We start from the raw sequence: 25,768 nt of genomic DNA on the forward strand, positions 1-25,768 counted from the left end.
TTCAACAGGCTCCATTTGAACCTATGCATTCTTTGGATATTAAGATGTTGTCTTGGAAGGTTTTGTTTCTGGTGGCTATTTCTTCGGCTCAAAGAGTTTCAGAGCTTTCAGCATGACACAGTGTGAATCTCCTTTTTTTATTTTTCTCTCTGAATAGGTAGTTCTGCGTACTTCCTTGTGTTTTCTTCCCAAGGTTGTTTCTGATAAGAATATTAATCAAGAGATTGTTGTTCCTTCTTTGTGTCCTAATCCTTTTCATAAGGAGCATTTGTTGCACAACCTGGATGTGGTTTGTGTATTGTATTTGTTGTCTTTTCTGGGAAGCATAAGGGTACTACGGCTACTTCTCTTTCTTGTTGGTTGAGGAGTGTTATTCGCTTGGCATATGAGACTGCTGGTCAGCAGCCTCCTGAGAGAATCACAGCTCATTCCACGAGGGCTGTTTTATCTTCTTGGGCTTTCAAAAATGAATCAGCTTTGCATACTTTTTCAAAATTTTACAAATTTGATACTTTTGCTTCAGCAGAGGCTTCTTTTGGGAGAAAGGTTCTTCAAGCAGTGGTGCCTTCAGTTTAAGTTAACTGTTTTGTCCCTCCCTTATCATCCGTGTCCTCTAGCTTGGGTATTGGTTCCCAACAGTAATTAAGATGATCCGTGGACTCACCGTGTCATTAGAAAGAAAACATAATTTATTCTTACCTGATACATTTATTTATTTCTTGACATGGTGAGTCCACGGCCCACCCTGTTTTTCAGACAGTTTGCTTTTCTATAAACTTCAGGTACCTCTGCACCTTAGATTACTTCCTTTCTCCTTTCCCTTTGGTCGAATGAATGGGGATTGTGGGTAGGTGGTATTTAACAGCTTTTGCTGTGGTGCTCTTTGCCTCCTCCTGCTGGACAGTAATGATATTCCCAAAAGTAATTAAGATGATCTGTGGACTCACTGTGTCAAGAAATAAATAAATTTATCAGGTAAGAACTTTGTTTCACTTTGTTTTTACCCTTGGTGTCTAGCTGTATACCTATGGACTATTCTAATAAAGATTATTTCTTTTAATCAACCTGAGTGTCAGCCTCACAAAGTTTTGCTAAGGGATTTGGAACATTCTCCTCTTTTTACTATTTACGTTGTGGATTTCTGGGACTCCACTCTTTTGCACAAGGGTTCCTGTACTCTCTGCAGGTAGCTGATAAGGGAGCTGCTGAAACCGGATGCTGGAAGGAGGGGCTGAACTGTGTGTGTGTGCAGTAAGGAGGATCTTGAAGACGCTGGGATTGCAAGCTGCAGCAGCCACAAGGAACTAAGGCTGTATGAACACGCTGAACTGTGAGTGCTGCTTGAACTGTATTCTGTGACAACGTTTGCTTGCTTGCGCTATTGGTGTCTATATTGTTAGCCTTAGGAGGTGTTGGAGATTGTACACATTTTATTGCTGCCTGGTCAGCGTTGTGTTTTGTTCCTCCCCTAAGGTATTGTGGCTACTAATTTCCACACATGCACCATAGCAGCCTATATGCTTCATCTATAATCATCTGTACAGACAGCACATCATACAACTTGGAAAAGGGATTGAGCTCATAACTATCACTAGTAGGCGTGTTGTATCCAGGGAAAACCATTAACCCCACACGCTTTTTTACTACTTATATGTGAACTTTGGTTTCTCTCCCCTTTGTTTATATTTGAATGTCATTGGTACAATCTGCTCCTCACACACACATACTATTACTTGGGAATAATACTAGCCCCCACGACAGCCCCTCTGCTGATTATCTTTAGTCCACTACTCTATTTACACCACGATGGGGGCTAAATTTGCCCCCTCCTACGCCAACCTCTTTATGGGGTGGTTCCACGTCTATGGAGATAGCAACATCTTTTCTTCCAAATTGGTCAGGTACATGAGGTTTATAGATGACCTGCTGATTGTTTGGTCATCAGGGTTACCAGAAGCCCAAGAGTTTGTTAACTATTTAAATACCAACCAAGTGGGTTTACAATTCACATTTGAATGGAACAAGTCTACCATTCATTACTTGGATGTTAGCCTCACCTCAGATCATTTGGGGGGTAGGATTAATTCAACTTTGTACAGGAAACCTATATCTGGCAATTGTCTTCTACATGCCCAGAGTAATCACCCTGGGCATGTTTTTAAGGGAATTGTTAAAGGTCAGTTTTTACGCGTGAAACGCAACTGCTCCTTAGACAAGGATTATCAAAAAGAGAGCAAACTTTTGACAAATCGTTTATTGGCCAGGGATTACCCTAGAAGGGTGATCAATAGAGCCAGGAAAGAAGTGCAGTCAGTGGAGAGAGAACAACTACTTGTTCCAAAGAGGGACAGAGAAAATAATATATCAGGTGAACACAAGAATAAACAGAAGCCATTATTCATTACATCATACTTCAATCAGTACTACAAGGTTTGTGACATAATCAGGAGGAATCTTCCCATTTTAAGGGGAGACTCCAAACTGAGTAGTTCCATTAAAGATGGCTGTCAATTTGTTTACAAGCGGAATTTGACACTGGGAAACATTTTATCTCCCAGTATGCTGAAAACAAACAAACCACAGAGCTCTTGGCTGCATTTTAAAGGCACCTTTAGGTGCGGCAAAAGAACTTGCAAATCTTGTGATCACATACACGTTTCCACTACTTTCTTCTCTGCTACTTCATCGGAGGTGTTTGAGACTAGAGGATGTGTAAAGTGTTCAAGTAAATTTGTAGTCTATTTGGTCGAGTGTACCTTGTGCTGCCGGCAATATGTTGGTAGAACCACAAGGGAGGTGGGCACTCGGATCAAAGAACATCTTGCGCATATCAGTCATGAAAGAGCAGTTTCAGCCCTCTCAAGGCATTTCTTGGAAATTCACAGGGGCAATGTTGGATCCTTCAGGTGGCAGGCTATTGAACAAGTTATGAGACCCCCTCGTGAAGGTGATAAATTCCAGATATTATCAAGACAAGAAATATACTGGATCCATAAACTTGGTAGCCTGCTACCTGTCGGGTTCAACTCAGAGTTTGACATCATCAACTATTGGCACCTCTGAAATAGTATAGGTTTACTGTAGTATGATAGGAATCTACTGTTGTTTATTTTTTACATTATCGATACACACTCTAATCTGTGTCACTTGATACTACTTACTGTTGTTATATCACTCTATTATCCTTATGCATAGAGGCAGTACTATGTAGCTGATATATTGTCTATTTACCCCTAATAATCAACTATTGTGGTTGGAAGTACTGCAGTATGCTCAGTCATTATCAAATTTAATTGCAAAGTTTGTATTTGTTTCACAGGTACAGTTTTCTGGTAGTGTATCACATGTTAGTATTGAGCTGGTTGGCCTAGAGGTCTCAACAAATCTGATTTTCCACTACTCATATGTATATGTATTTATAATATTTTTTTGTATATATAGATATCTGCCAAGCGCTTTCTCCTTTTTATTATGTTGTTAGCGCCTTATGTGGCTTATACTATTTATAATTATATGATACATGCTATATAATATAGATTACATAAGTATAGAATTATGCTTGCAGCATACTGCGGTACACATATACTAAATTTTCCAAAATTTTCCTAAATCTATTAGTGTATAGCCTTTTGAACAATGTATGCAGTATACTATTTATAAATATATGATACATGCTATATAATATAGATTACATAAGTATAGAATTATGCTTGCAGCATACTCCGGTACGCATATACTACATTTTCCATAATTTTCCTAAATCTATTAGTGTATAGCCTTTTGAACAATGTATGCAGTATATTGCTGCTGCACATATGTGTACCCCCCTATATTATTGGTAGTTGGTTATCATGTCACAGCTAATCTGTTTAGTAATCACCATTATATCCTTTGTTATAACATACTTCTTATGAGACAACTTTTGATATGGTGGGTCTATGAACATGGTTTTGATTATATTTATAAGTATACTTCTGTTTTTTCATTATGTTTATGTTTTGTTTTATTTTTTGATTGGTTTCACTTGTACATATGTGAATGCAACTATAATAACTATCAGATTAAGGTATTAGTACACTTGTATATTACTTCAGCCAGATAATTAAAGGGTTAAACATGGGTGTGTTGAGCTCCTCCAATGAGAGGAGGCTATTTGTTTTAAATAGTATGCACATGTTGCAAGATTTTAAGTTTATGACTACGGTCTGTTGACCGAAACCGGTCAAATTTTGTTTCACTTTGTTTTTACCCTTGGTGTCTAGCTGTATACCTATGGACTATTCTAATAAAGAGTATTTATTTTAATCAACCTGAGTGTCAGCCTCACGAAGTTTTGCTAAGGGATTTGGAACATTCTCCTCTTTTTACTATTAAGAATAAATTATGTTTTTACTTCTGCGATTACCTTGTATCTAAGCCTCTGCAGACTGCCCCTTATTTCAATTATTTTGACAGACTTGCATTTTAGCCAATTAGTGCCTTCTCATAACTAACTCCATGGGCGTGAGCACAATGTTATCTATATGGCACACATAAACTAATGCCCTCTAGCTGTGAAAAACTGTTAAATACATTCATGAAAGAGGCGGCACCTTCAAGGGATTAAGAATTAGCATATGAGCCTACCTAGGTTTAGATTTCAACTAAGAATATCAACAGAACAAAGCAAATTTGACTATTTAATAAGGCCATCCTGTAATGATATGTTGGGAGGTATGCAACAGACTCATAAATGACATCAGTAGTGACACAGCATTGGGCTCTATTTTGCATGCCAAGCTTTACAGAAGCATGTTTAGAACTGCAATGTAAGCAATAAAAGAACATACGCAATAAAATAACAACATTCCATTACTACTGCCTAAATAAGTATAACTGTATATAATACAGGGGGGAAAAGCAAAAGAGATTGGGGAATCATAGTAATTAAATTCATAATATATATTTCAAAGAACTAACTGTAAGAGAAGGAACAGGATACATCATAATAAATGATCCTTTAAAAGAATAGGGATTTTTTTTTTAAAAAAGAGTGTTTTATTCCCTATTCTTTTAAAGGATCATTTATTATGATGTGTCCTGTTCCTTCTCTTACAGTTAGTTCTTTGATATTATGTCTATAGGGTCTGCACCATACTAAAATAGTATCTTTGTATAGATAATTGTACTACAAGAGTTGACTGTGTTTACATATATTAGCCATTTAGTCTCTCTGTTATTTGTTTTAAGAAAAATAATATATATATATATATATATATATATATATATATATATATATATATATATATATATATATATATATATATATATATAGAAAACTGAACACAAAACTGGCACTCTCTGGTCTTTCCAAAAAAGGATTTTTATGAAGGACCAGAGAGTGCCAGTTTTGTGTTCAGTTATATTTAAAGTGAAGGTAAACTTTGGTGAATGAAAGCCCGTTTTTTAAAAATACTATTAAAAACAGGGGCACTTTCATTCATCAAAGTTTACAAAGCAGCCGTTTTGATTAAAAACTTACCTTTTTTTCTTTTCACAGCCAGAGCAGCTTCCCCCTCCTGAAAATCCTCCCTTCATAAGTCAGCAATGACTAATCCGGCTTCCTCCAATCACAGCATGGCCTCAGGCAATGACTACCCTGGGGGGAAAGCCGTGATTGGAGGAAGCCAGATTAGTCATTGCTGACATGTGAAGAGAGGATTTCCAGGAGGGGGAAGCTGCTGTAGCTGTGAAAAGAAAAAAGGTAAGTTTTTAATCAAAACGACTGCTTTGTAAGCTTTGATGAATTAAAGTGCCCCTGTTTTTAATAGTATTTTTAAAAAACGGGCTTTCATTCATCAAAGTTTACCTTCACTTTAATTAGATTAGCACCCTGGCAGTTGATATACGGAGTGAGAGTGCTCTCCCTTGTTACTATACAGTATAAATATATATATATATATATATATATATATATATATATATATATATATATATATATATATATATAAAGATGGTGTTCCAAATACACACACGGCTTCAAGTGTGTTTGAGGTATCTGAAAGTAAATTTTGCACATTATGTTTAATTGTTTGTGTGTATATATGTTGGGTCACAGTGGGTTCTGTATCTCTCACATGGGCTCCATTTGACAAAGGTCTAAGTGTAGACCGAAACGTTATGGGTTAAGGCCCTGCTGTTTTTCTTGGATTGGAATTAAATGCTTATTATTTGAAATCCCTTTTGTTGCCTACTGCTTTCAGATACCTCAAACACACTTGAAGCCGTGTGTGTATTTGGAACACCATCTTTATGCAATACTCATTTTGCAGTGCACCGGGTAGCTGCTTGTTTGGTGTGTGCCACTTTATCTACATTTGTGTTTATATATATATATATATATATATATATATATATATATATATATATATATATATATATACAGTATATATCACACATAAGACAGCAGTCACTTGCGTTAAATAATTCAAGCAATGTTGTTTATTCAGAGACGTTGCGGGGAATGCTCCCCTTCATCAGACCTGGTCTTATGAAGGGGAGCATTCCCCGAAACGTTACTGAATAAACAACATTGTTTGCATTATTTAACGCAAATGACTGCTGTCTTCTGTCTGCTATATCCTATCCTTATTCAGCACCCTGGCATTTAAGGACTGTTTGTGAGAGTGCTCCCTACTCACTTTCTATATAACATAGTAGATAGATAACATAATAGATAAGGTTGAAAAAAGACCGAAGTCCATCGAGTTCAACCTATACAATTCTAAAACACTTACAAAAAGCTCCAGTTAAGCTTAAATAACCCCACTTAAAGGTGATCCATTTAATACTAGCAATCATATCCATGAATTTTGTTCATATACAGAAATGTATCCAGACTATTTTTAAATGTATCTAGGTTATTGGCATTCACTACCTCCTTTGGTAATGAGTTCCACAATTTTATTGCTCTTACAGTGAAAAAACGTTTCCGTTGCAGAAGATTAAATCTCCTTTCTTCCACCCTTAAATTAAAACCTCTTGTCAAAAGGGAGTGGATACAGCTATTCTAGCCTTAGATGCAGAGAAAGCATTCGATTACATGGATTGGGGTCACTTGTTCATGACAATAGATAAATTCGGGTTTGGAGAGCATTTTATTAATTTTATTCAGTCATTATATAGTAACCCAGTCTCGGCATTTATTGTAAATAACACAACTACGGATTCTATTCTGCTGTATAGAGGTACCAGGCAAGGTTGCCCATTATCTCCCTTGCTATTCAATATCTCATTGGAACCACTGGCTATATTATTACGGGATCAGTTAGGTGGCATTAACATCGGGGGGCAAAAATTTATACTCTCATTATATGCAGACGACCTCCTGGTCTTTTTAAATAACCTTGAAGTTAATCTACCGAAGCTTATATCGAGTATGCAACTTTTTGCTGCAATTTCGGGCTATAGAATTAATTATAATAAGTCGGAACTACTGTGGATAACAAAACCATTAAATAGGTATACGAAACACCCCTTTAAGGAAGCAAAACATATCACCTACTTAGGTATAGCTTTAACTAATAACCCACTAGATTGGTATGATATGAATATTTCACCCTGTCTAGGGGACATGCAGAAACAATTGGATACCTGGACTAGCCTGCCGATATCATTAATACCACGTATCATGTTGATCAAAACAATAATATTTCCTAAAATATTATATTTTCTGCAAAACATCCCAGTAATGCTTAAAAATAGGGATATCATAAAATTCAATTCTATGTGTGCTAAGTTTATCTGGAAAGGAGGGAAATCGCGGATCGCCCTAACCAGGCTAATGAGTGATAAGATGGCAGCAGGGCTATCATTCCCTAACATTAAATATTATAACTGGGTCTCCCTAGTTAAGTTTGCTGTAGATTGGGTTACCCAAAAAGAACATTTAACTTTGTATCAGTGTGAGTCCAACATCATAGCCCCATTCACTTTGAGTGCGCTGCTGCACTGTCCAATCAAAAAATTACCCTGTAGTGTTAATAATTTAATCACACTCAAGAATATTATTTGTGCATGGCAGAAATTTTGTTCTGAAATACAGATTAATCCTCATGCAACTGAATTGTTAACAATCCAGGGAAATCCAGATTTCCAGCCAGGCCATACCTCACGAGTCTTTCAGGGTTGGGAGGAAAAGGGGCTAAAGTATGTGAAACAATTGCTGCTACCAGATGGTATGATTGATGCATTTAATTCTATCTGCTCCAAATATGGAATACATAGTAAAGATTTTTTTGCATACTTACAGATCTGACACTATATATTAAATATTCAAAAAGAATTCAAACCAAATTGGTCCTTGGGTCCCTTAATGGCCGGAATTAAAATATACCAAGCAGGAAGATTCTCAATTGCAACTTTTTACAGTATTTTGAATACTAATAGTAATTTAAAACAAATTACATATATACAATTGACATGGCTAAGACACTTTCCAAGTATATCTATAATGGACATACAGGGAAGTATTAGAGCAATAAATGAATCATGGGTCCCAACAGCATGGCGTGAATCACATATAAAAATATTATATAATGTCTATATCACTCCTAGTAAAAGGTCGACCTGGTCAGCGAACATATATTCTTGTACTCGATGTAACAAGGAGAAGGCAGATACATTGCATTGCCTATGGCTATGCCCTAAGATTTTTCAATTTTGGAGTAAAATAATTTACTGGATTAATTGGATACTTAATATAAGAATATGCATAGGGCCCCAAGATATTGTCTTCCTATTAAGTTATACAGCAGGAGGCAAGCATTATAAACTTATCAACACCTTAATAATACTTGCTCGCAATCTTATATTTAAAACGTGGAAGGCGACATGTGCCCCAAAATTCTTAGAATTCAAGAAAGTTACCATCATGCAACTTACTATCGAACAGTATAATATACAGAATCTAAATGAAGAGCAGGTGCAGGCCTTTTTTTCAAAATGGGAGGAAGTAATTAAATCTCTCCCGAACATTACTCAAAACCAACTGGTTAAACCACTTAGTACCTCCATCTTTGTTATTCAAAACGTTCTCACAGGTCGTTTCCCTAGATGTTGGACAGATGATTCCATATATATGGATGGATAGAGGGGGGGGGGGGAGAGGCGAGTGGGGATTATTTTTTATCCTTTTTTTTTTTTTTTTTCTTTTTCTTCTTTTTCTTTCGCTTTTTTTTGTGTTTAATTTTATGTGTATGACACAATGATTGGATGATACATACAGTATCAGTGTATCATATCTTAGGAAAGTATTCTTTCGAAATTCAGTTGATATGTATAGGTTGTAGGGAGGATCTAATAGGAGCACTTTACATAGAATTAGTATAAGGATATTACTTTTCGTTGTGCTTCCTCTTGTTGTCTCTTGCCGTTTTCTTTTTTTTTTCTTTTTTTTAATAAGATACGGTAGTAACCATGATGTATGTCAGGATGCATTATGTATGTTTAAGACGACCTTTAATTATTACGAAATATTAATGAATGTGTGCCAGGGTAAACATACAGGCACTTGCTTATTGTATGAGACAGCTTTTAAGGTAAACTTGTAATATTTGAGTTATCCTCCTACATGTATAATATGATGTAATATGATTTGATATGATACTTTTCTGTTTCGAAAATCAATAAAAAAATATATTTAAAAACCTCTTGTCAGAAACAATTTTCTTGGAATAAACAGAGCTTCTGCCATCTCTGTATATGGGCCTTGAATATATTTATATAAAGTAATCAGGTCACCTCTCAAGCGCCTTTTTTCTAAAGAAAACAGACCCAGTTTGGCTAGCCTCTCCTCATAGGTTACATTCCCCAATCCCCTTATTAACTTTGTGGCCCTTCTCTGAACTTTTTCTAGTTCTGCAATATCTTTTTTTGCGATCGGTCCCCAGAACTGCACTCCATACTCAAGGTGAGATCTTACCAGGGCTTTATATAGTGACAGAACTATGCTTTCCTCCCTTGAATCATCAATGCCTCTTTTAATACATGCTAGTATCTTATAAGCCTTTGAAGCCGCTTCCCTGCATTGTGCACCCAGCTTGTTATCTATTACTACTCCCAAATCCATTTCCTCCTCTGTTTGGCTTAGTCTTGTCCCATTAAAAAAAAATTGTTGCCTGCTTATTTTTACTTCCAAAATGTAGAATCTTGCATTTTCCCGTATTAATTCTCATTTTCCATTTACTTGCCCATACTTCTAATTTTTGCAGATCACTTTGTAATGAAAGTTCATCCTGCTCTGACCTAATGACCTTACTTAACTTAGTATCATCTGCAAATATAGAGATGTCGCTATTTAATCCTTGCTCCAAGTCATTTATAAAAATATTAAAAAGAACAGGGCCCAGTACTGATCCCTGGGGGACTCCACTGGTTACCTTTGTCCAATCTGAGTATGATCCATGTACTACTACTCTTTGCTCCCTATCTTTTATCCAGTTATTTATCCATGAGTTAACATTTTCAGCTATTCCCAGTACCTTAATTCTGTGCATTAATCTCTCATGTGGCACTGTATCAAATGCCTTTGCAAAATCTAAGTATATCACATCAACTGATTCCACTTTATCTATATTTTACTTACTTCCTCATAGAATCTAATTAGATTAGTTTGACATGATCTATTTCTCCTAAAACCATGCTGATTAGAACTCATAATCTTGTTTACACGAATATGCTCATCAATATAATCCCTATATAAATATACACAAACATTATATTTATATATATATTTACACACATACATTATATATATATATATATATATATATATATATACAGACACACAACATTTTTGCATAGGAAATTAGCACATCCAGGCAAGTTCCCTGCTTGCTTTTCCTGGATGTGTTAATTTCCTTTGCAAAAAGTTTGTATTGATATACTTTTGAGACATGGGGGATTTTAATCTCAGATTTTTATCTCCACCATAAGTTTAATGAATTTATATATATATATATATATATATATATATATATATATATATATATATATATATATATATATATATATATATATATATATCTCAAATAACTAACTGTAAGAGAAAGAACAGGATACATCATATTAAATTATCCTTTAAAAGAATAGGGATTTTTATTTTAAAAAGAGTGTTTTATTCCCTATTCTTTTAAAGATGATTTATTATGATGTGTCATGTTCCTTCTCTTACAGTTAGTTCTTTGATATTATGTCTATAGGGTCTGCACCATACTAAAATAGTATCTTTGTATAGATAATTGTACTACAAGAGTTGACTGTGTGTACATATATTAGCCATTTAGTCTCTGTGTTATTTGTTTAAAAAAAAAAAAAATATATATATATACAGTATATATATATATATATATATATATATATATATATATATATATATAAAAAGATGCAAAAAAGAAGATGAACTTTTCAAATGCACAAGCAGAACATATGTGTGAAACCGTGGCAGATATAATATAATACTTCAATACAAAGGATCAGTTCTGAAAAGCCTTACCACCCATTAAAGTATCACACTAAATGAGGGTAAGACTAGAATAACTCCGGATAGCTCCAGGTATCACTCACCATAGCTCCTGTCCTTAAACGGCATGCAGTTATCAGCTACTGGCAGACTACAATAATGGTTTTATGAGCCAACCTTCCATTAGTCTATAATGACAAACCAGAGTTGCTTCACTCACCCTCACTTTAAACCACGATATCTACGTCTCAAAACCACAGCCGTCCACATCCAATGCCGAAACGGTAAGCTTCCTATTGCAGCGTTCTGAAGTGAATCCTTAGAGAATGCTGTGTTTCCTATATCGATGATCAATCATGTGACCAGGGGGCAACCAATACGTGCAAGTGTCCTCTGCTAAACAAGCCTCTAAGATTGTATGTAGGGTGGAAGCGTAACGGGCTAGCACAGCAAAAAAAGGAAGTTATAAGCAGGACCTTTTGGTAGCGGATCCCTATAATCCACAAAAAACAATATCGATAAAAGGGTAAAAAAGTCCAGATCAAACTTCCATAGTAAAAAATGCTTCACACTTTATTAGAAATCCTTTAAAAAATAATGAAATAAATATGGGAAATTGATCCCCCAATGTAGAGTCAAAGAAAAGTCTGACCGGTTTCGGTCCACAGGACCGTAATCATAGACCTAAATTAAAGCACCTGTTTACACTTTTTAAAGAGAGAGGTAGCTTAACGATTGGTTAAAAACAATGCATACATTGACTCACTAAATTTTCCTGTTTAAAGGAGACACACAAGTACCTTTACATAAAGAGAATACTGAAAATTGAGAAATGCACTATACATGATCAAAAAGTTATTCCTCAATATTGTATATACATAGACAGGAAAACATATCCAAATATGCTTCTTACAGAAATTTAACATATTGTAATATTTAATTTACATTCAGAATGAAAAAGACAAAAATAAAGAAGACACCCTAATACTTTGGGATAGATTAGCTGATTACCTAGCAATCATATTTGGAATAAACTAACTAACCCAGGGTAAAGCATATAGTGATATATATTCATAAAGTTTCTTACATGGTTGTCACTAAAAAAGGTTGATATAAAACTCAATTTATAATCAACACCCTATAGCTATGGCACATACCTATCCTAACCGAAATTAATCCTTATAAATTCACTGACTAGTCCTTTAATGTTAATCACAGATTGAAAGTTACCAGATAAGGCCAGCTATCAACTACCTATGCCAATAATTAATTATGTCATATTCAGAATTGAAAGCTACTGGCATTAAACAATTAAGTTTAAAAATCCAGTAGGTTTCTTGCCTGCACAACGTGAATAATCTGTCTCCACCCCTTGGTTTCTTGGGAATTTGCTCAATGGCTTGCCACCTAAAACTTGTTACATCCTGTTTGTGGGCCTCTTGATAGTGCGGAACAAGGTCTCTCACCAGATATATAGGATAAATGTTCCCTAACTCTGACCCCCACCGCCCTAGTAGTTCTACCAACATAAGATTTTGAACACTGGGTACAATTTATCAGGTAAATGACAAAAGTACTCCTGCAATTGACACAGCCTTTGGTCTCAAAAGTTTCACCAGTGTCATAAGATTTACATGTTTCACTGATCTTAATATGGTCACAGGACGTACAAGTACGTTTACCGCACCTGTATGTACCATTGTGATGTAGCCATGAGCTTGTTTGCTTGTCTTCAAGCATACTTGGGGAGAGTATGTTACCCAAGGATGTTTCCCTTCTCGCTACGAACATACATCCTCTCTCCACCTTATCTCTCAGTTTAGTATCACCCATAAGTATGGGAAGATTCTTCTTGACTATCCTACAGATCTCACTGTATTGGTTAGAGTAGGAAGTTATAAACTTGGGTTTCATGTGCTTCCCAGAGGTATCCTTCTTGTTATTCATGTCCCTTAACAGGCTAGGCCTATCCATTTTGCTGACCCTCCTGTGAGCCTTTTCCACCAAACCACCTGGATATCCTCTTTCCTTCAGTCTGCTTTTTAGATCATGACTCTCCTCCTTAAAATCAGCCTCCTGGGTACAATTCCGGCGTACCCTCATAATCTGGCCTTTAGCTATACCACTAAACACATGTTTAGGGTGATTGCTTTTGACATGCAATAGGCTGTTCCCAGAAATTGGCTTCCAGTATAGTGAAGAGACAATCTTGTTTTCCTTGGGCAAACCTCTAAAAGAGATGTCCAAAAAACAGATGACATCCCTATTCCACTCATGAGTGAACTTGATACTGATCTCATTTACATTAAGTTCTTCAACAAAGATACTCGCCCTTTCCTGATCAGCTGACCAGATCATAAGCAAATCGTCTATATACCGCATATATTTAACAACATAGCCAGACATATGGGTACCACTACCTCCATAGACATGTTACCTCTCCCACCACCCCATGAAGAGGTTAGCATAGGAAGGGGGCAAATTTAGCCTCCATAGCGGTACCACGCCTCTGGAGGTAGTAATGACCCTGAAACATAAAGAAATTATGCTCCAGAAGGAACTTTACCAGATGTACAATCAACTCCTTCATGCCTGATGTGAGATCAGTAAACAAATCCAACTAGAATTCAATGGCCCTCAGGCCATGTATGTGAGGGATAGAGGAGTACAGTGAAACAACATCCACTGTTAGCCAGCTGTACTCCTCCTTCCATATCACCCCCTCCATCACACACATAGCCTGAGTGGTATCCCTGATATAGCTGGGCTATTTAGGGACCAAAGGCTGTAGAAAATGGTTGACCCATTGGGATAATGGCTCCATCATGGAGCCAATTCCTGCAACAATGGGTCTACCCCTAACATTCATTACACTCTTATGCACCTTTGGGAGGTGGTGGAAGATGGGGATAACCGGATGTTTAACCATTAATTGATCTGCTGTTACATGGTCCATCAACCCATCCTCCACCGCCTCATCCAAAAGGTGACTAAGTTCCCTAGAGAAACTCACTGTGGGGTCCCCTGGAAGCCGTGAATATGTTTCCAGATCATTCAGTTGCCTATAGGCCTCAGCAATATAGCTGGCTTTGTCCATGACCACGACACTGCCACCCTTGTCCGACTGCTTAATGATTATATTATCATTATGTTGTAAGTTAGTCAATGCCGTTTTCTCTTTGATTGTCAGATTATGTGGTCCAGCTATCCTGTTCATGGACAATTTAGTGAGGTCTTCCACCACTCTCTGGTGGAAAACCTCAAGCGATTTACCCCTAGTATGAATCGGATAAAAAGATGATTCAGGTTTCACTCTTGGTATGGTCATTGGCGGGTATCCTATCATACCATCCCCCTCATGTAGAAAACTCTCTAAAGAAACTACAGCACAGGCATCTTCAAAATCTAGGTTACCCTGTGAAACCATATCTTGGGGATTATAACGTATGTCATTATCTTGATTAGTATTGCCTGAGTTAAATTACTAAAACCCCTAACCTAACACCCCCTAATTTAATCCCAATCACCTAAATTAAGAAATACTAAATTACAATTAAAAACCTAACATTACTTTAAAAATAAAAAAAACTAAGTTTACATTAATCTAAAATTACAAAAAATAAAAACATTACAGAAAATAATAAACCAAATTATATGAAAAAAAAAATTAAACCTAATCCCTATGAAAAAAAAAAAACCAAAATAAAAACACCCCCTAATCTAATACTAAACTACCTATAGGGAGGATTTATCCACTCTCCAAAGCTGACACCAAGGCCATGGAGGAGTATATTCAAGAGAACCTAGCTAAAGGTTTTATTCACCCTTTTTCTTCTCCTGCTGGGGCTGTTTTTTTTTTTTGTCAGTACGAAGGATGGTGGGCTCAGGCCCTGTATCGACTACAGAGCCCTTAACAACATCATTATCAAGAATCGCTATCCTATTCCGTTAATCACTAAACTTTATGATTCACTACAGAATGCTCGCTACTTCACTAAATTGGATCTATGTGGGGCATATAATCTTGTTTGTATATTCCCAGGGCATGAATGGAAGACTGAAAAAAAGAAGAAACAGAGGTGCCAACATGGCCTAGTACCACCAAAGCAGAAACTTCAGATGAGACAGATACAGGTGTATACTCACAAACGGGGCGCACCCTACGGTGCTATTGTTGCAGGCTGGAACCTCACAGTGATCCAGCTCACTGAAGAACTACAGCAAACATCCAGTCATAGATCCTTAGGAAAGCTTGTAGTTGAATGCCTGAGTGGACAAAAAACATACAAACATAGCCCAGTAATGTTTGGAACAGGGCAGGGAATCGGTGTAAGGTAACACTTACAAAATCCAATGCACCGGCAGGTGCACTAACAGCAGACTGGGACCTCGCAGTCGCCCAGTAGACTGTAAACTCCAGGCAAACACAGCAGTGATCTCAGACGGCCGATTTCCAAAAACCCAGCAAGTGTAAACAATAAATATACACCATAAGAGAAGCAAGTGTATATAGTAAAAACTTTATTAAAAATGCGACGCGTTTCTCAGCTAAGAAACAGCTCTTAGTTAGCTGAGAAACGTGTCACATTTATAATAAAGTTTTTACTATATACACTTGCTTCTCTTATGGTCCAAAAATAATGATATAGCTGCACCACCAACTGTATTAAAATATCATGATTTTATTGTGCCACTTAAAACAGACAACGTTTCGGACCCATGTCCTTATTCATGTCTAATATACAACTCTAAAAACAAACCTTATAAAGGCTGCGGCTCCACCCACCACACCTACTCTAACCTGTGTTAACTTAATACAAAATTTTGTTGTGCTTAATGCCATCTAGTGGTCGTTATTTACATCTATCATAATTTTCAACAAAGAACATAAAGAGAAGATAAAAAAAAGTTTTTTTTCATCAAGTTAACCAACCCAGTACACAAAATCATTGAATATACACTTATTGTCATTGGTTATTAAATTTCAATATACTGTCTTCAAAAGATAACACAAAAAAAAGGATTTTTTTCTTTTTAACATTGCTAATTCCAATATCTTTTGAGAAAAAAGGCCAGTTTTAATTATTTCCTCTTCAACTAGATCTTATTAGATGGTCATCTTGAAGAAAGAATTATTTTTAGAACTGTTAAACCATTACCAAGAACATCCTTCAACAAAGGATAAAAAAACAAAAAGGTCAGCCAAAAAATCTTTTTAATAAAATTTATGCCAGTTCTTAAACCTTTCTACATAATCAGTATTAAATTAAAAAAGATATTAGCCAAATATATTTAAATTCCAATATATCACAAAAGACTTTCAACAAAAGATGTCAAAAGAACTGGGTTAAATACAACTATCTGTATCCCTGAATTTTTAAACCAAAGAGTTTTTTTAGAAAAACTTGCCAGTTAGACTGCTATCAAGTACCTAATCATCCATATTTACTGACATACACTCCAGTCCATTTCCCTATTCATTCCATTGGGTATCATAGTCCCTAGTTCATGAATCCAGTACAATTCTCTATACTTTAACAACCTAACCCTATTACCACCCCTCCTAGGTAGACTTATATGTTCCAACACCTGGAATCTAAGCTGATTAATTTGGTGTCCAGCAGTGATAAAATGGTGGGATACAGGGGCATCCAATTTTCCTGTCCTGATATTACTTTTGTGTTGGTTGATACGTTCCCGTACCCTCTTGGTGGTCTCGCCCACATACCCTAAACCACATGGGCACTTAATTAGATATACCACGAACTTAGAGTTACAAGTATAGTAATCCTTAAGTTTATATTTCTTACCTGACGAGGAATGAGTAAAAATGGGGCCTTTAATGATACCATTGCAGTTTTGACAATTAAGGCATGGAAAACATCCTAGGTTTTTATGCCCAATGTGTCCCTGGGTAATTCTACCCCTTGGGCCCACATCAGCTTTGACCAGTGTATCTTTAAGGTTCTTGCCCCTTTTAAAGGCAGCCATGGGGGGACTAGAAAATTCTTCAACATTTGGATTGGAAATTTGTAAAATATGCCAATGTTTTCTTAGTACTTTTTGTATTTGATTACTCCAAGGAGAATATTCATTAACAAATATCATTCTTTTATTCTTATTATTTCTCATTCTGTCCTTAAGTAATTCTGTCCTAGGGATCTGCAGTACATCCTTAATCCCCTGCTCAATTAAGTCACTTGGGTATCCCCTCTGTTTAAAGTGTTCACCCATTTCCAATAATCTTTCTTTTACCAAATTTTCGTCTGAGACAATTCGTCTTACCCGCATAAATTGGCTTTTGGGTAAACTCTTCAACAGAGCAGGAGAGTGCGCACTCTTATAGTGCAATAGATTATTATAATCTGTCTGTTTTTTTAAAAAGATCTACAGCTAACAGCCCCTCTTGTTTGTACACTGAGGTATCAAGAAAATCAATCCTTTCCTCACTTATGGTCAGTTTGAACTTTATATGCTGTGTAGCATTGTTGAGATCATTAACAAACTGTTCCAGGGTTCCAATGTTGCCTAACCAAATGCCAAAGATGTCATCTATATAGCGCCACCATGTGGTGCCATATAGATGAAACAGTTGATGGTTATAAACAAAATACTCTTCAAATGTGTTCATATATATATTTGTATAGGTTGGGGCGACATTGGAACCCATGGCCGTGCCCTGTAATTGCAGATAAAATTTATCTTGAAAAAGAAAGAAATTACATCTCAATACAATATTTAAAAGATCCAGAACAAAGTTTCGCTGATCATTATTGATAGTTACATCCTGATCCAAACACCTATTCACTGCCCCTACACCCGCCTCATGAGTGATTGAGGTGTAAAGGCTAGTTACATCAAGACTATAAAGTATACCTTTGTTGTTCTCAAGGACTATATTTTGTAATTTATTGATGAAATCTCCTGTGTCCCTGATATAAGAGGTGGAATGTATATAGGGTCTAAGGACTCTGTCTAAATCTATAGAAGCTTTAGATAGTGTAGAACCTACATGGTGTATATTTATTGTTTACACTTGCTGGGTTTTCGGAAATCGGCCGTCTGAGATCACTGCTGTGTTTGCCTGGAGTTTACAGTCTACTGGGCGACTGAGAGGTCCCAGTCTGCTGTTAGTACACCGGCAGGTGCATTGGATCTTGTAAGTGTTACCTTATACCGATTCCCTGCCCTGTTCCAAACATTACTGGGCTATGTTTGTATGTTTTTTGTCCACTCAGGCATTCAACTACAAGCTTTCCTAAGGATCTATGACTGGATGTTTGCTGTAGTTCTTCAGTGAGCTGGATCACTGTGAGGTTCCAGCCTGCATCAATAGCACCGTAGGGTGCGCCCCGTTTGTGAGTATACACCTGTATCTCTCTCATCTGAAGTTTCTGCTTTGGTGGTACTAGGGAAGGTTGGCGCCTCTGTGTCTTCTTTTTTTCAGTTACTAACACCACAGGAAGACCATCCTATGACTGAGAGCTGCCACACTGTTTTTGGATCCATCTACCTTGGATTCACTTCCATAATTTGATTTTTGGACATTATATGTTATTGTCTGGTACCATTGATTTAGATATATTGGTTTTTATATTTTATTGTTTTTTTGTACTTTGGTTAAGGAGGCGCCCCCTAAGGGTGTGGTACACAGTGGTGTAGACCAAACTCTAATTATTTTTCATGAATGGAAGACTGCCTTCAACACAAGATCAGGGTATTACAAATAACTTAAAAGGCCTTTTGGGCTGTGTAATGTCCCTCCTATCTTCCAGGCATTTGTCAACTATATCTTCCATGACCTCCTCAATCGCACTGTCATCATCTATCTGGATGACATCCTTATTTTCTCCTACACCCTTGAGGAGCATCATGAACATGTGAGACAGGTACTTTTTTGCCTCAGAGACAATTCCCTGATAGCCAAACTGGAGAAATGTGAATTTGACCAAGTTCAGATCCAGTTTCTTAGCTATGTTATCTCGAAGGAGGGTTCATGGATCCTTCTAAGCCCACCGCAGTCCTGAAATGGCCTTAACCCACCTCATTAAAGGAACTACAGAGATTCTTGGGGTTCTCTAATTATTACCGCAAGTTTATAAAAAACAGAGACTGCAAAAACTGGCCTCCCGAAGCCGTGGATGCCTTCTTTCACCTGAAAAAGGCATTTTGCTTCTGCTTCTGTGCTCCACCATCCTGATCTGCAGTTCACTTTAGAGGTTGACACCTCCAAGATTGGAGCTGGAGCAGTCCTAACCCAAAGGGATCCTTTATCCTCCAAGTTGTACCCTGTAGCCTTTTTTCTCCAAGCGCTTTACTTCTGCAGAGAACTATGACGTGGGTAATCATGAACTCTTAGCCATTAAGATGGCTCTAACGGCTCATAGACTCAATCCTCGACAGGCCAGGTGGGCCTTGTTCTTTTACCATTTTAACCTGGTGGTCTCTTATCCTGGGATCAAGAATAAAAAGGCTGACTCCCTTTCCCGCCAGTTTCCTCAGTCAAGTGATTTCTCTGACGCTTCTATTGAACACTTCATACCCTCCTCCTGGGTGATTGCTAAACTTAACACCTCTCTTCATCAAAGACTGAAACATGTCCAGTCTAGAAAGCCTCCTGAAGCCCCCGCAGCTCCCAATATCTTCTTAGCTGAACTGGCAAAGAACACTCATTGGCACTCTTCTCTACGATGTTCTCCATTTCAAGCCACAGCAGGTTACCAACCTCGTGTCTTTCCTCTTTCTGCTCTGTCCACAGTGGTTCCTGCTGCAGACCAACACTACTCACTACTCATTGGCAACATATAAGCTCTCGGTTATGTTTAGCTGTCTCCAGAGGTTTGCTGATCATCATAGAGCTTCTGTTAGTGCCTTTTCGGTAGGTGACTGTATTTGGGTCTCTACTCAACATATTCGTCTATGTCAATTCAGTCACAAATTAGGGCCTAGGTTTATAGGCCCCTACAAGGTCCTTAAAAGACTGTCACCTGTTGCCTACAAAGTGGCCTTGCCCAGAACCCTGCGCATACACCCTGTTTTCCACATCTTGTTACTCAAGTATTACATCAAGAACAGATATACTCAGCTCCGACCACCTACTCTCCCGCTACTGATTCATGGTGACCCTGAGTATGAGGTTGCTAAGATCCTGGACTCCAGATACAGGTGCAGGCAACTACAGTACCTCATACACTGGAAGGGCTACTCCGTGGCAGATCGTTCCTGGGTTACTGCCCATGATGTGTATGCTCCATCTTTGGTCTCCAGATTTCATGCTGCACATCCCACCAAGCCTATGTGGGGTCCCAGAGGTACCCTTTGAGAAGGGGGCTCTATCACGCTGCTCCTCTGCTCTGCTCTGCTGTGGCCATTGCCATGGACACATGCACTCCTCCTGTTGCTAGCGATATGACAGTGTAAATGCAGCACGGTGATGACATCATCACCGCCCGCCCTGTCTTCCCTATATACAGTGGAGTCTCCTCTATAGGAGCACTTGAGCACGTGAACCTCCTGACCCCTGATGAACGCCCTGACCCCTGATGAACAAAAAAAAAAAAAGATTGAGAAATAAATTATTTTTTTTAATTTTTAAACCTTTTTTGCTGATTTAAATTAAAAAATCCTCCAGGATCCACTGCAGTTTTGACTAAAAAACATTTAAAATTGCTGTTTTTAATTATTTAGCCTGAAAGTGGAATGGTCTTTTGCCTAATACTTCTATCTATCGCACATGCTGTGCAGTGCGATAGATAGAAGTATAGGCAAAAGCACTTTCCACTTTAAAACTGCATTGACTGCAGCGCCACCTACAGGCCAGCCCATAGCCTTCTTAAAGAACACAGCTCTTAGTGTGCGAGAGCCAGCTGTCACGTGACACTCGCACACTAAGAGTTGTGTGTGTGGGAGGATTTTTATTGCTTTCACTTCCCAGGTAATGCTGATTGGTCATTATAGAGACCATAAACTAATTTTGTGGAGTCCCTTGATTTCCCCTGATAATTGATTTAGTTACAGACCCAGCGTTGCAGCATCACAGAAGCAGCAGCAGCAGCCACCACTGAGAGCAGCATAATGACTGAAGAAACCCAGAACCTGGTGCAGGAGCAAATGCCAGATGAGAACATGGTCCTTGTGGGAACAACCAAATCATCGGTATTATGCCATATTTTAATAATATTTATGGGGAAAGACCGGACCGATAGGAGACAGACTTACCACTGCTGCTGTCTGTGATGTAATTCTTTTCCTATCTCTCCTCTCTGCTACGGATAATACTTTTTATTTAGTCACACATACTCCCCTTGTCTCCCTGCAGTCACTGTGCTGACAGAACGCTGTAGCTACAATAGCGCACATAACAGTGACTGCAGTGAGAGGGAGGCAAGGGGAGTGTGTGAGACTAAATAAAAAGTATTATCCGTAGCAGAGAGGAGAGCTGCCTGCAGACAGGAGAATGTGCCCTGAAAGAGGATCAAAGTGCAAAACACAGATTGTAAACTCTTTCAATTAGTGAAGTTTTTTGTTTATGCAGAACGCTATCAGTTCTGCAGGACGTTTCACAAGTTGCCATAGCAACCATTGCCAGAACGTCTCAGTGAACAGGAGCAGAGGGGCATTTGATTGATGTCTGTTTATCTACTTTGTAAGGAGCTGAGGAAATGCTGGATGGGCTTTGTCATGCAACTCACAGAATTGCAAGCTGAATGACACTTTTCCATGGGCAGTAGTAGAAGTATTATATATTTGTAAGTAAAATGTAAACAGCATATTACCTTTAATAAATGTATATTAGTAAATTTTTTAAAATGTTTTGTCATCATCAACTTTTTATTAACCCCTAAATAAAAAAATAATGATAATGGCCCTTTAACTGAGAACTGACTGAGTGGGAGTAAAATCAAGGTGGGAGGGCTGAGGGCTCTGGTAATGTGGGAGGATGCAGTGTGATGTTTGAAATGTTTGTAAGTGTAGAGGATCAATGGATCATGGTTTTAATAGAGCCCAGCATATCATATTCCTTTTTTTTTTTAAATCCTTTATTTTTGAAATTTCACAGCAGGTATAATTAAGGTATATACAAAAAGAAACCAGTCAGAAACAATATTAGGACATCTCATAAGGTACCTAGAACCACCGGAAAAATGAACATATTGCATAATAAGAATACAAAAACATTCAATCATACCTTTCTTCGATTAAAGCTAAAAAAAAAAAAGATACCATTTCTTTAGGTATATGGAAACTTAGTGGCCCCAACACTTGTATTTTGTACATACATTTAAGGTATCCTTGTTACTGAAGCTAACACTGTTGCGAAGTTTTTATCATCAAACAACCTTACATTACATAAAAACAAGAAGAAAAAAAAATAAATAAATAAAAAAAAAAACAGAAAAAAAAGAAACATGAAAAAAAAAAGAAGAAAAAAAAAAAAAAGGGGGGGAGAACCCCCCCTGTCCCTAACCCTCTTCCCCCTCCACCAGAGCCTGTAGCCTAGCCTTCTCTATAAAGCGAGACCCACTCAGCTGGAAAACAGTTATGCAGGACAAGATCCATAAAAGCATTAGTGTTCAAGAAGGGGGACAAAATCTGTTTTTGTAGATTAATCGGGTAGGATTTAATTATAGGAAGCCAAGCATATAAAAATGATTTTATTTTCCTATCAGAAACTGTGTTTAACTGGAATGACTCAAATATGATCTGAGACTGAATTTCCTTTAACAAACTTGCAAATTTAGGTGCGGAGTGAGCTTTCCAGTATTTAAAAATTAAATGTCTAACTAACAATATAATCGTATTAACCACATTTTGATATACACCCATACTCTCATCCTGACTATATAAAAAGAAAATATTTTCTAATGAAAATTGAATTTGTATGTTATAAAGGCTGGAAACCCAGTACGCTATTTTTTGCCACATTTGAAAATTTTTTGGACAAAACCATATCATGTGACAGAGATCAGCCCCAGCAAGACTACACCGAGGACAGTTTGAAGTTGAAGAGGGGAACATTTTATGCAATCTATACGGAGAAATATAAAAATTATTAAATATTTTCATATGCGACTCTTTCCAGGCGGTGGGGACCAGACATTTATTAAGTGCTGAAAAACTGGAAATAATTTTATTTTCATCCATTTCAGGGAAAACATAAATCCATTTCTTAATAATGTTCCCCATAGCCAGTGCACCTTGTTTGGACATCATAATATCATATATTAAAGAAATAGAGGCATCCCCCACTTTAAATTTAGAACAGCATACATCAACCTCAGACCACGCGGGAGAGATAGGGAAAGTGAAGTCAGCCGCATCTATATAGTGACGTATTTGCAGATATGCAAAAAAGGTCTTATTAGAAATACCAAATTGAGAAATTAGATCTTGAAAAGAAGACACTTGTCCATTATCTGTCATAATCTGGGCTAGGAAGCAGAGCTTTTTATCTTTCCACGATTGAAAGGCCTTATTATACATTCCTGGCAAAAATTGAGGATTTCCACAAATAGGCAGAAATTTTTAAAAATTTGGATCTATCCCGAGCAGGGTACAGCATTTCCTCCACGCCACTATTATATTTTTAATAGTGGTAAGACTATTAATGTTAGACGGCAATGTTTTAAGTGGACAATGCAATATAGCCTTTAACATAAAAGGTTTGCAATAAAAACTTTCAAGATCAAAAGAAGAGACTATATTCGATTCAGAAATCCAGTCAAGTGCTACCTTAATCATGGCTGCCCAATTATAAAGTTTAATATTAGGTAAAGAAAAACCTGCCAATTCCTTTTTTAACATCAACTTATCAAGAGATATACGTGCTTTTTTATTCCCCCAGATAAATCTGGAAATGTATGTACATATCTTCTTTATATCATTAGAAGGAATAAAAATTGGTAAATTTTGCAGGGGGTAAAGCAATCTAGGAAAAATGATAGCTTTAAATAAATTAACCCTAGCTTTCAATGAAAGTGGGAAAGACGTCCAATTTTCTAAATCGGCCTGGATTTTCTCTAATAAAGGGGTAAAATTCGCACTGTACCATTTTTTTGGGTTAATATGAAAAAAAAATACCCAAATATTTAATGCAATCCACTATCCTAAATGGGGTTTCTTGAATACTGCCTACTGACTTATTAACCCATAAAAGCTCACTCTTTTGTGGGTTAACCCTATACCCCGAGAAGGCACAAAACTGTTTTAAGTATCTCATGGCTAGTGGGATAGACTGTCTGGTATCCTCAAAAAATAGTAGAAGGTCATCAGCATATAGTAATAATTTCAGGGTTTGTGTACCCAAGGAAATACCATCCATCTTTTCCCTTAATTTAATCGCTAGAGGTTCTAAAGCAATGTTAAATAATAACGGGGATAACGGGCATCCTTGACGCGTACCTCTTTTCAAAATAATCTTTTCTGATAGTATATCATTAACCAATAAAAAGGACATAGGAGATTTGTAGAGTAGCATATCATATTCCTGTCTCTTCCTCAAACTGCAAGAAAAAAAATTCACAAAAGGGACATGAAACTCCCAATTTTTCTTTCATGATTCAGATAGCGCATGTGATTTTAAACAACTTTCTAATTTACTTCTATTATAAATTTTTCTTCATTTTTTTGTATCTTTTGTTGAAAAGCAGGGAATTCACAAAAGGGACATGAAACCCCCAATTTTTCTTTCATGATTCAGATAGAGCATGTGATTTTAAACAACTTTCTAATTTACTTCTATTATAAATTTTTCTTGATTTTTTTGGTATCTTTTGTTGAAAAGCAGGGAATTCACAAAAGGGACATGAAATCCCCAATTTTTCTTTCATGATTCAGATAGAGCATGTGATTTTAAACAACTTTCTAATTTACTTCTATTATAAATTTTTCTTCATTTTTTTGTATCTTTTGTTTAAAAGCAGGGACTTCTTCAGATGATAAATTTAAGGCACAATTTTAAATAGCTTTTCTTTTTAGGAGGAGGCTTGCAAACTGTGGATGGAAGGCACTTGTGTGTTTGCTAACACAGCATAAACTTTTATTATTGAATGAAACACTACAGATTCATTGGCCTTTCCTTTTAGAGGGAAATAAAAGTGCAACAACTCTATACAGGGTTAGAACATTTTATTTTTGCACTGTTGTTTGCATATATAACTGTGTTTAACCCAGCAAATCATTGCTTCTCTGAAGCAAACTTTAACAATGTGTTAAACACTTTTGCAAGGGTTAAACACAGTTATTTTAAAGTAATAGTGCTATAGTAAA

The 25,768-nt window shown here is 36.9% G+C and overlaps 1 protein-coding gene across 1 annotated transcript in view; it reads left to right on the forward strand.

Moving 5' to 3' along the window:
* CPO (carboxypeptidase O) overlaps positions 1-25,768 on the forward strand; it is a 445,436-nt gene that overhangs the window by 30,722 nt on the left and 388,946 nt on the right. The gene's annotated exons all lie outside the window — the stretch shown is intronic.

This window comes from Bombina bombina, chromosome 1, assembly GCF_027579735.1.
Source record: "Bombina bombina isolate aBomBom1 chromosome 1, aBomBom1.pri, whole genome shotgun sequence".
Lineage (NCBI taxonomy): Eukaryota > Metazoa > Chordata > Amphibia > Anura > Bombinatoridae > Bombina > Bombina bombina.